Below are 13,713 nucleotides of genomic sequence, written 5' to 3'. Positions count from 1 at the left end.
GCCGCTTGATTTCGTCTGCTGACCGATTCAAATTTATTATCGCAGATATTTTACGAAATGAGCCATTTAAGCAAATGATGGCTATTTATGTTTATTTAGTAAACTATCATATGTATTTTAACACCTGCATTGAGAGTATTCAACCATAAATACTCGTAATTAACCATTCGTCAAGCGAGTCGTATTGCAGCTCCAGCAACTACCGCCTATAATCACTTTTACTATATGCTCGAGTGATTCCATGCCTCTGAAAACTATTTACTTTAATTCATTAAAGTTATGAATGTGATTACAAAAAATTATAGGCTTAGCGATGATGTGATGGGTAAGTACGAAGGAATTTTACCTCCCTATAGAAGCAATGCTTTCTTCCAAATGATGAAATGTAGAATTTTAAACGTAATAGAACCAATGTCACGTATTTCTCGATTCGTTAACACATATTTTATTATTTAAGAGTCGCAATTAGTCGTACACGTTCGTTATATTCTTAACGACAATAGATTTATAATTATTTTTTCGTCTGATTTCCCGGTACGGTTTCGTCTGCAACGGCACCGCGATACGTACTTCGACGACAATTTCAGTTTGGCGTCTGCTACAATGGACTAGCAAATAAATTAGAAGTGATTACGTTTTCTTTTGTTGGGAGAATTTTGCTAACTCATTAACCTCAGCCCATTATTACATCGAATCATAGGCGGATCCAGGGGGGGGGGCACGGGGGCACGTGCCCCCCCCAAACCCTCAAAAATATGCAAGATTTTTAATACTGTCCCATTATCATTGCATTCGTTTTGTATTACGAGGTATCCTTGTGCCCCTCCCAAAACCAAATCCTGGATACGGCCTTGCTTGTGCCCCCCCCAGAAAGAAATCCTGGATCCGCCCCTGCATCGAATTTATACCTACTCCAACATCTTTCGAGCATTGTCTTTTTCACCTTGCGTGCGAAAAGGTCGTTCTGAAATAAAAAGTATTATTTTTATAGTTCAGCCGATAGCAAGTTTTGCCAATATGAACGAGCAGGTAGTAGACGATGATTTCAATGAATTCATTCAACATGTCTTGGATGCTGACATCCCCATTCCGAGGAGGTATATAAGAGAGAGAGATAACCCGATGGAGCTGTTTTCCGCTGAAGAATTTCGGGTCAGATACCACTTTTCAAAGGAAACTGTGAGAGACACCATTCTACCCCTCATTACACCGGAGAATATACATCTAAGGGGGCTGCCCCTGCCGCCGATGCTTAAAGTCCTCACTTGTTTGAGATTTTATGCCACCGGTAGTTTTCAGGTATGTGTTCTCTCCAAATTAATGAGTATCTAGTAATTAGGCAGTAAGATATCTGCCACTCTCCCAGCTCCTGTTTGATTTATCAGGCTGTATCCAACGATTGCTAAAAATTATCATTTAAATTGATGGGATACTTCAACAGTTTTCATGAATGCCAGACTCTAATCATTGCCTGCTTAACCCTTTCACTCCCAAGCATTTTTCAATTTGCATAGGTATCCAAAATTCCCAAGGGTTTTTTTATGAAATTATTAGTACTTTTCTTAAAAATTCTCATGGATTTATTTTAGGTTTTATAGACATGGAAAAAATCACACATATGTAAAAATAAATGACGTTATCAAAAATGTTAATTATCATTATGTATAAATTTTAGTTTTGCATTAATAAATTTATAAAATTAATACTTTAAAATGTTTTTACGAAAAACTTAACTTCATGGCTTATTGATTCATAGTATTTTTTTCATTTTGCTATTATTGAAAATTGAGTTACATTAAAAATTTAGTTTTTGATAGATCTATCTACTTTTTTAAGCATAAACTAAAAAATTGTTTTCATAAAAATTTAATTGTTTAAATCTGTCACAATCACTTTTGAGCAGTGCCTAAGCCAGTCTTCTGTAAAAAACAATGAAATATGTATATATTTATATATCTAGGCCTTAAATAATACAAATTATTGCTATTTTAAATTAAAGCTAAAGGAATTGTTTAAATGTTAACATTGCATTTATTTAAACAAATGAATGACTTACATATGCAATGTTATTTCTATAAAAACGAGGGCAAACAAATTATGATGAAAATTATTTCACGGAGGATTTTTCATTATTTGTTCAAGTTGTTAATGGAATAAGTACATAGGTACACTTTTGATTAGTTTCACGTTTAAAATATCACGTAGGAATAAATTTTGCCTTTTGTTCACAATCACTCTTTTAGCACTTATGCTTATGCAAACACTCCCCATGCAAACCCCTGTTGCATCTGACGCACACTGTTCTGGATCTTCTTCTTTGTTCCTTTGTGCTGCAGACACAGCATCTGCATTCTTTTCTCCCACCCAGTTTCCTTATTCCCGGTGAAATACGGACCCTCACTTCGCACTCTTCCCTGAAATTCAACCACTCAGCTCCAAAGTTTTCAATTATACTAACTGTGTACATAAGTCTTGTCAGAGGCTTTCCAGGTTCTTTGAAATTTTCCTTATATATTATGTAGCTATTCAAAACCATCCTACCAATAATGTTGAACGCTACTTTCTTCCAATATTTTAATGTTTTCCTTTCATCTAAATATACATAGAGCATCATGTCTGAAGAGTCTACACCTCCCATGTACTTGTTATATTCCAAAATTACTTCCGGTTTCACAGTTTTTTTCTCGCGGCCTTGTCTCAATTTTGTCACGTCACTATTCCTTGCAGTCGCCTTACTTGAAAGAAGGATCACAGGTCCTTTTCGAGATTTTTTTTCCCTAAATGCACTGGCTAGAATACAGCCGGAACGGCAAAACATTTTTTCCCCAATGGTGAACTTCTTTTTGAAAAACTCGGGCAGGAATTTTCGGTTTTTTCTAACAGTTCCTGTAATATATGTGCCCATTTGGTAAAGTTTGTTCACTAAGGGAACTGACGAAAAAAAATTGTCCACAAAAACATGGTAGCCTTTGTATAAATAATTGTTCATCTGAAGGAGTTTCAGTACCACTGTATATCCCAGGCCATGTTCCTTCACTTCCATCCTTTCTTCATCATTTGATCTACCTTTGTAGGTAAAGAAACCTAAGCAATAGTTTGATACAGCATCACACAGCATCCAAAATTTGATTCCCCAGTGGTGATGGTGCTTATTTGGCAGGTACTGCAACAAACTTGTACGGTTTTTTGTCCCCACCAGACTTTCATCTACACTCAGAGTTTCGTGAGGGGTATAATGGTATCTAAATACATTATTTGCATGGTCAACAAGGGGTTGATACCTGATGCAAGGGTCATATCTGGGATCGTTACGGGCCGTACATTTTTTAGGGTCAACCAAATGAAAGAATCGCAAAATTTGCTGGAAGCGATTCCGCGGAAACATTTTTCTGAACCAAGGGGTACTCTGAGAAGGCAAAGTCGACCAAAATGAAGCTATGGTGGGCTTCCGTATAATTCCCATGTTCAAAATACAGGCTAGGAATCCTTTCATTTCCGCAATTGTAACTGTTTCCCACTTCAGTGGTGGTGATAATCTTCCTGAATGAGAGGTAATGTTTTGTTTTGCATATCTATTTGTTTCAGTGACGAAGAGGTTCAAAAGAAGGTCCGTAAAAAAAAGTCTACAATAAAGAATTGGTGGCGAGTTAGGTGGTGGGGCTTTCTTGGGTCCACTTACTTCTTGGAACTTGAACTTAGTGGGTATTTGTTCTTCATTAGCTTGTACTTCCCTCCATTCTCCGTTGTCACTGTCTTCGTCAGTGTCCAGCTCACCCGAAGACTGAAACGAATGCTGATCTCCATCACTATTGTTCCCCGACTCACTGTCACTTTCGTTGTAGTCTGATTCACTTTGATTGGATGAACTGTCTAAAATTTCCAAAATATCCTTGTCCGTTACGCGTGATGGTCCAGCCATTATTGGTGATTTTTATTTTGAAAAATATCACTCACACCACTAAAAAAAGGCACAAGACTTTTATACGCAGATTTCGCTGCAATGATGAACTTATCGGAAATTCAAGTGACTCAATGCACAGAAAACACAACGCGAAGAAAAGTATCCGACCTCTGATACGCGCGAGTTGACGCAAACTAAGCCGTCGGGACCCCGCATGCAAACCATTACATTTGTAACTGATGACGCATTCTCAGAAGTTGCCCACTAAGTATGTGTCAGCAAAGCAGTGACACAATGAATCACTTATGTAGATAAGGAAGATTAGGATAAAAAACTGTGAAGCCATCAGTTTCACGGCAACTATTCGGCGACGTTATCGGCCACTTGCTGAGGTTCGCTGAAAACATTTTATTCGCGCGCCACGCACGATAATCTTACCCTTACTGTGCTCTTCCTGTAAACAAGAAGTACATATTGTTTCCTTGTGAATAAAATGTAATAATGTAAGTCAGATAAGACGATTCCTTTGAAATGTATGTCGATACCGAAAAAGGATTTGATTGTAATAAGGAGACGTAGAAATATAATTGCAGCGGGCGGGAGATTGGAGGTTAGATAAAATGTTACGTCGTGGAAAGAACGGAGTCATACGCACCAGTGTATTACACGAATAAAGACGAACTTGATGTAGTGAAGTGAATAACAATAAATCACTCGTAAAAGCGTGCCTAAGCTTGTTGAGAACATCATAAGGTCATTATTCAGGCGTTGCGGCAATTTACGAGAGGAAAAAAAGGAGTTCAATAAGCTGTCAGTTTACATAAAAAATTACAGAAAAAGAACATTTCAATTAAATATTTATTAAAATTTATCCTCAATATAACTTATAAACGATAGTTAGCAACAATGACGTACAAATTATCTAATTTCGCTTAGTTATAAAGTGGCATAAGAATTTCGACAAAATGAGTCAGATTTTACAAAGAGTTAAAGAAAGAGCGTCCATTAAAATATCAAAAGTATAAATTAAATTATATAAAAAATACCTAAGGATAGCAAAATATGTATACATTCATTATAAAAATAAATTAAATAATAACACATCATAGTTTATGTGAAATATTGCTCTAAGCAAGCGGCTGATTAATCGGCCGCTTGGGCGTATTGGGTAGGAAGGCCGCGGCCGATATATCGGCCGCTTGGGAGTGAAAGGGTTAATTACCATTTATATTATTTGAATAATATCTTTCACTTGTGTATTCAGGTTGTGTGCGGTGATCTCTCCAATGTTTCTCAACCATCTGTATCCCGTCTCATTAAGGTGGGCTGGTTGTTTCAACATCATTATCTTCACCTTAACATTTCACTTGGCCCGACGATCTGCCAAGTCATTATTTGAATTACATTTTTTGTGTTTTTATGTCCATTCTATATAAAAATGTTTTTAATTAACTAATGGTAAGTATTTAAGATTGAAGATGAGGGAACAGTTATGCATGTTTCAGTCATGATGGTATTATTCTCCCTTTACACACTGTAGATTGTCTCCACTGAAATAGTAAGCCACCTAAGGGAATGGATTAAAACTCCACGCACGGAACAAGAAACAGCTGATAACCAGCAGCGGTTCTATGCAGTGAGGCAATTCCCTGGAGTTACTGGGTGCATAGATTGCACCCATGTACCCATAATGAGCCCTGGTGGAGATAATGCTGAAGGGTTTAGAAACAGAAAGGGTTGGTTCTCCCTGAATGTCCAGGTACGTCTTTTAAAAAATAGAACAATTCATTATATACAAAGCCTGTAACTTATACCATAAATATTGTTAAATAAATAACATAGAAATAGGTGTGATGATTTATTGAGAATATCATCACTATTACATTTATGCTTATATAGTAGAAAAAAAGGTTAATGTTGAAATAAAATACTTTTTATTACCTCAAGGTTGTTGTCCGACCCAACATGGAAATAATGGACATAGTAACCAGATGGCCTGGTTCCACACACGATGCCCGCATCTTCCATAATAGTCCAGGAAATGAAGCTCATAAAAGTGAAAAACCTTGCAATTTTTTCAAACTGAATCGATTTGCACCAAAATTTGGGATTAGACTAATTATACCCCCTACTTCAAAATCTATATTATGCCGTAGGGCGCTTTTTATTTTTTAGGGGTGAAAACTACCCCTAAAAACTGGAACTTAAAAAATTATTTTTTAAATTAAATACGTGTAAAATTTAGTTTAAATTATATGTATAATTATTTTTTTATGTTTGGTAAATAATTTTAAGGCGTTTCAACCCATAATAATCAACCCTTATTGGGGGTTAATGTAAAAAAGAATTTTCAAACTGAATCGATTTGCATAAATATTTGGGATTAGACTAATCATACCCCCTCCTTCAAAATCTATATTAAGCCCAAGGGCGCCTTTTATTTTTTAGGGGTGAAAACAACCCCTAAAAGGTAAAACTTAAAAAATTATATTTTAAAGATAAATACGAGTAAAATTTAGTTTCAATTATTTGTATAGTTATTTTTTTGTTTGGAAAATAATTTTAAGGCGTTTCAACCCATAATAATCAACCCTTATTGGGGGTTAATGCAAAAAAAAATATTTACCCTAAAAATAAAAATTATTTATCACATTGTATCATCTTATTCACTTTCTTACTCCTTTTATTATGTATTCACTTTTTTCTCTCATGATTTTAATCACAGCACAGAAAAGATATAACAATAGGATAAACAGAACAAACTTCGTCATGGTAACATAAACAAATAAATCTACATTTATGTAGACATTACATGAAACACAATCAAACGGAGACTGTATGGCTTCCAGTCTTCCCATCACATGCATGCTCACAGGTCACTGTAAGCGAGAGCACACATACTCACATATGTATATATACATCTTATGGGTATGTGTGTTTATTTTGTAGCAAATTTGAGTGTATCGTTAGCTTCTAACGTACAGTACACAAAGTATATGCTGATTATGAGGAATATTATGCTCTGAATTGTGGATTTCGAATTTTTCGAAAATAAATTTGATTGGTATTTCAAACATAGCTCCTTTATTTTTTATGATAGAAAGTTCATTTAAATTGTATTTTGTAGGGTTTTTACTGACTACAAGGTCATGTGAATTACATTTTTTTCGAGTCATTATTTTTGAAAGGGGAGGGATTTAAGGGTTTAAATAAGGTGGAGCTCCCTTGGAAATGGAGATTTTAATTATCAATATCTCACCAAATATTTATTATATAGAAAATTAAAACACACCAAAATATTTGAAAATAAAGAAGCTACAATTTAATACTCTAGCATGTTTTTCATATCTCCAGTTTTTTTGGAGTTATTTTGAAAAAAAGAGCATTTTTAACGAAATTGTAGAAAATGACTTTTCACTTTTTCCTCCAATTTTTTCAAAATTTACAGTTGTACATTAAAAAAACTTCTAGGATCAATTAATAATACTTAAATAAAGAGAAATACTGAAGGGCATTGATAAATTTTGTCTAGTGTGGTAATAAGGAGTTGTTTTCCCTGATTTTTTCGTACAAAAAAGTAGGGACTGATCTTGTTTTTAATCATAACTCGCTCAAATTTCATGATAAAAATTTTTTTACCTCATTATAAGAAAGTTTTTTAAAAACACTTTTAAACAGATTACATAATTTTTCCTCAAAAATTACATTTTTCCCGCTATTTGGTATTGAATCTTTCAAATTTAGCGTATGGCAAACAATACATGACCATCAACAAGTTGTAGCTCGGTTCGAATTGGTCATAAAGGAAATATAAAATAACATTTTTATTTAATGTTTTACAAGCTACAGTTTTGTAATTCACAATTTCTTAATAAAATTAATACTTTTCAAGTTATTTGCCTATAATCGATTAAAATCGTTGATTTTTTCGTCAAAAAACTTACTTTCAATCGCAAATAACTCGAAAAATATTAATTTTACGCAAAAAATGGATAGAACATTTTATTCTTAGAATTCGTTTTTCTATCAATTTCATTGGTCAAAATATAATTAAAATTTTCCACCCCCGAGATGGGGTGGAAACCACCCCCAGGGTAAAAGCGCCCGTCGGCATGATATAGATTTTGATTCTTGGTATATTCCCTACTTATTGTGAAAATTTCAAGAAAATCGATTCAGTTTGAAAAAATTGCAAGCCAAAATGCTTCATTTCCTGGACTATAACAGCAGATTGAAATTGATGCTGGAAAGAAGGGAGTTAAAAGGATTTTTGTTGGGAGACAGAGGCTACCGTCAGCTACCTTATTTATACACGCCATTGGCAAATCCAATGACTGCTCCTGAAAGACGGTATGCTTTCCTGTATTTTTGCAAACAAGAAATTTGCATCATTATTGCTATACGGTAAAATTTTATCTGCTACTATTTAACTGACTGCATCCAATTCCTACAGGTATAACGTGGCACACATTGCCACCAGATGTATTGTGGAAAGAACTTTCGGGGTTTGGAAGAGGAGATTCCCTTGTCTATGAAACTCAGGACAAAACTACAAACGACGGTGAAAATTGTTTCAGCGTGTGCCATCCTCCACAATATTGCTATATTGCAAAGGGATGATTTACTAGATATGGTGCCAAATATTGCTGTGAATGATGTCCCTGTAGTAGTAGCAAATATGAGAAACCAAAGAGGAGCTGCTGAACGCGCTGCTTTTATTCAGCGGCACTTTGGGCAGGTATGATGACTTTTCTGTGAGGTTATTAACTATGGAATATCTGTATAATTAATAACCAGATTTTGGTAGATCTTTGCTCACAATTGAATTTTTTTGGCTAAATAGGGAAGTGCACTAGTGTTTCAAATGCACCAAACACATTTTTAAAATTAGAGTTCAGAATAACATAATGTCGTAAAACCACAGTTTAAATCCTAATAGTGAATACTTGATTCGAGATGACCGTCTGAAATATGGAAAAATTCAAAGGCCGCGAAAACGGGTGTCCATGTTGAATATTGGCCGTGACGTCACAAGGCAGTAGCAGAAGGCAGCTTCTACACCGTTTAGTTCTACCACTATTATTGCATAGAAAAATTACAGAATTTGAGGGTATCCGTTTTTTGCTGTCATAAAATATCTTCAGATTATATATGTGGCTGCTTCTCTTTTGAGTAAACGACTTCATCATTGCGTAATATATTAATATTCATTTACGTGTCAACTTCAAGTTTGGAAAGAGTAGTACGAATAGCACATTGAATCTTTAATAAATGCATGATGGCATTTATTTTTCGCTGGGTATATTTTGGCACAATGCCGTTTATCATGCCACAACTTTTTTTGTAAAAGCCGAGTCAAACTAATAAACCTATTTCAGACGTTTGCTGCAAGACTTATTCGTTGCGTATGTATTCACGCCGGCCGGAACGTTCGCCCTTCGCTACTAGAATCATGGGATGTTAGCCTTATTTCCGAGCTGGCTGGTTGTTGCAATGGTTCGCTGTCCAGGATGGGTTCAAGAAAAGATAATCTTGGTTGGGAGAAGGAAAATTCCAACGATTTATAAATGGTATACCAAACTTTGATGTATTTATGGTTACTGAAATTTTGAATAAGGAGGACAGGTTCAACGCTCCATAGAAATGCGAGACGTTAAGGCTAACAAGGGGAGACCGCGTACCTTGCTGCATCTTTTTCAATTAGGGCGTTAGTTAGGCTGTAATTAATTAATTTTCATGCGTTGCTTATTACAAGTTATATATATAAATCCAAAATGTCCTCCCAATGGGTCGGTTGGGGTAGTGGTAGAGTGCACGTGTCAAAGAAAGATTATACCCGAAAGACCGTGGTTCGAGTCCACGTCATGGTATTATTTTTGTTGCCTTTATTGTGATCATACGGCGTCTAGTTTATCATTAATTATAATTGCAGCAATCGTTGACATGAGACAATTTTTTTATCGTCATTATGGCGTTTAGGTATTTTAGCAGTGTCATTACAAACGCCGAGATACGATGACTACAAGGGTTGGTGTGCGCTAAAATGTTAATTTTTTCTTTGCTTATACTGACCAACTTCCACATTAAAAATGAAAACCACTCTTGCAAGAGCACATACCATTAAAGGCTCGCGGCAAGCAACAATATGCGTACAGGCATAATTAATAAGAACACAAAGCGAATATAAAATGCCATATATCTCGAACACTTGTAATTCACATTACTCCAAAGGGAGTTTACTTACTCAGTACATACCTCAGTACCTTGTACTCAGTACCTACCAGTTTACCTCAGTAGCAGTGCTAAAAGAACCATTCTGAAATATAATTTCAACTAACAAATAGGATGAAATAAAAGTTGATAACCCTGGACCGGGCGCGCTGGCGTATAAAATACGTCAATCTTTGAAAACCAAGGATTTCGACATTGTACGTACATTCTGGGCTATAATGGTCTCGTGTATTCTTACAATGTACTTTGACTGCCTCTATTGCGAGTTTTCAAAGTTCGAGGTATTGTAGCTAATTTTTTAGATCAGCAAGATGAACCCGTCACCAGTGGAGTACAAATTACGCCGCGCGACCTGCCGTGTACCTTTATATCTGTATCACCTATAAATGTACTAATTTTAACAAATAAAGATTAACTTTAACAAAAATAGTTTGTTATCCTATATGCACATATCATGGGCAAAGTACGCATTTTGCCCGGTCGTGTAAAAAAACAGTCGCGCCATAATTCTTTAACCAAACTACTTTCAGTTTATAAATTACGTAGGTCTACGCGGAAGATGCTATATTTTGACTCAACACACTTTCTGATGTGACTGAGGTACCTACTTATTAAGTAAATTATTATAATATAAATATCAATTTGATCTTACAATACCTTCAAATGATCTTCAAAACAGAATATCATCGATAGGTAAGAGTCAGGAGCAGCCTTGAACCATTTATTCCGTATAGCTTGTGCTTAAGGCACGGGAATGAATATCTCCTCCAGGCTTTTGTTTCGACGTCGAGATGAAATTTGGAACAAAAAATCATTTATAATTCTATTTTGAATTCATGTTTTCGGTACTAGACGACATTTTTAGGAAGCAAACTCCACCGATTCCCGGAAACTCGCCGCGCTAAAGAAGGCGACGGAATACAGCGATACTCCACTGGTGACTACTGCCTTGTGACGTCACATCTCAGTCAAGATGGAGGCACTGTGTTTCAGCGCAACATGAAATTTTCCCACTTTCAAAACGTTTTAAAGTGCATACCCCAGATGCAGAAAATAAAAGTGACTATACTAATGTTTCTTTTTTAGGCTAAACTTTCAAATTCAGCAATAAAAAAAAATTAGTGCACTTCCCTATTGAGGAATTGTCTTTCAGGTGCAGTAACCAAATTACTTGGTGGTGGGTGAAAAGATCTTAGCCACGAGCACTTTCAATCGTCATTATCGAAGCTTCTTTTGCCAGCTGCTATGTGAATTGTGACATAAGTGGGGAACTTGGCCATTTTTCACCAATTTTTCACCAATGGTGTGTACAAATAGGGTAGCTGAGGATAACCTCTGTCTCCCAACAATAATCCTTTCAACTCCCTTCTTACTGGCATCAATATGCATGGTACTACCATGTAATCTTAAAAAGAGAGGCAATATTGCAATTAAGTAAGTACCTGACAGACTCAGACAAATGTTAATTGTACATGCAATATGTTATTTAGTCCATTTGACACCTATTTTCTTGTTTACCTATTTTTAGATGATGAAGATCATGATTATCTCTTTAGGAAATATATGTGAATATCTAAATCTAAGTATAAATGCCTGCCATGCAATCGATACACATTAGTATACATCAACATTCCCGCCTGCAAGCCACCATAATTGGGGGGGGGGGGGGTGTTAGTACACCAGCCTTTAAAATCAGAAAAAGAGCACATGCTATTAAATATTTAGTGTTATGTCAGAAGTGCTTTAATAATATAGTATTTTGTTGTATCAGGAAACAAATTTCTATACCTATCTGTTGGGCTATGGTTTTCTTATTTTTTCATTTATATCAACCCTAGAAATATAATGTGATTTCAAAATAATCATCAATGTGGTAACCTGACAAATAATATATAGTGCAAGGGCATACCCAGGATCAAAACAGGGGGTGGAGGGGGGCAAGCCATGACCATTCAAGTGGTAACATTTTAGCATGGAAAAGGTGAATGAAACCAACATTTTAAGATAATTATGAAGGTGCTTTATCGGTGTTTTAAAAATTACTTTCTAGGAAAAAAAAAATATTTTATTAAATTGCATCTCTTACACTAATATCATTTTTCGTGGATTTAAAGAAATTTTGTTGAAAACTTTTAGAAAAAATTTGTTCCAATGCAGTCCTGATTTTTCTCAAAGACTTTTGCAATTTTGGCTTTTAGGGCTAGAGGGGGATGGGGGGGCAGCTACCCCCTCTGCTCCTCTCTGGGTGCACCCATTACATAGTGTACTAATATGAGGAGCACCTTGACACTCTCATTCCTTGAGCTAAGATTTGTTCATTACTAAACTCAGCCATACTCTCCTATATTTCCTTCTAAAATTGACTCAAGTTTCAATGATCGTGAATAACTGATCTATTAAAGAATATCAATCATGCCATATATTTGCCAACATGAAAACGGATTCCTTACATGGGGTTATTTTGGATCGTTTTGAGCATCTAGGAGTATTGTGATCATCATACAACATGCAAATTAAAAAAAAAATAGAAAATGTTTTGAAACACCTCAAGCATTCAAGAAAATAGTTTTAAATTTCCTCATGGCTGACATTGCAATACCACTAGTGCAGATTATTAATCAATTTCTGAGCAGTCATGCATGTTTTTAACTGTTGTGGATACAAGAAAAGTTCTATTCTAATGCAGTATTAGGACCTATGGACAAACAATGTGCAACTGTAATACCACCAGTATTCTTGCAGGATTCCATTTTCAAGCATTAAACTTAAATAATAATGGCATTGTGTCACATCAAGGTTGTGTTTTTTCAAACCATTGCACAAAGCAAATAAGTTATGCATATTTACAATGGAGAAAGGGAAATTTTGAAAAGGTTAGATAAAGAATTATTTAAAAATAACAACTTTTACTACTGTAAATTTCATGGTATTCTACCATATTAGTCCATTCTCTTAAAGCCATTTTTGTTCATGAAACTGCTAGGTGACAAGCTTTTGCTCTCTGATTTGGAAATTTCAATATAGATTGATATAGGTGCATTGTGTAAACTCCTCATAAGGTAACATTATTTTTTATGGGACACACCATCTCCGTCTTCATAGATTTCATTATGCTGAAATATATAATCAGAATAGTGGCCCAAATGTTTTATGTAGCTCCATCCAAGCCCAATTAAGATTATTTGCACATTGTCCCATTTTTTTATATTTACCACTACATAATTAACTTCCCTTCATAAAAAATCGTTTCGAAAATATTGTTTTCTGACATTGCATGGCGGCAGTTTACAGTATTGAATGACAGTCTCTATGGAGCTTGTCCAAAGTAATATTTATAACCAAAGTCCTGATTCACTTCAAACAATGCACTATCATCCAGTGGCAAGGGCGTACTCAGGATCATAACTAGGTGGAGGGGGCAAGCCATGGTCTAGGGGGGGCAAGCCATGGGATTTATGAGATTATTTCCTTGAAAAATAGTTTTATTTCATTTACATATCTTATACTAATATACATATAATTTTTCGTGGGTTTAAAGAAAATTTTGCTGAATACTTCTGTTTCACTTCAGTACTGATTTT

Source organism: Ischnura elegans, chromosome 6 (assembly GCF_921293095.1).
Source record: "Ischnura elegans chromosome 6, ioIscEleg1.1, whole genome shotgun sequence".
Classification (NCBI taxonomy): Eukaryota; Metazoa; Arthropoda; class Insecta; order Odonata; family Coenagrionidae; genus Ischnura; species Ischnura elegans.
The sequence above is the reverse complement of the archived record's forward strand: the minus strand, read 5'-3'. Positions refer to the sequence as shown.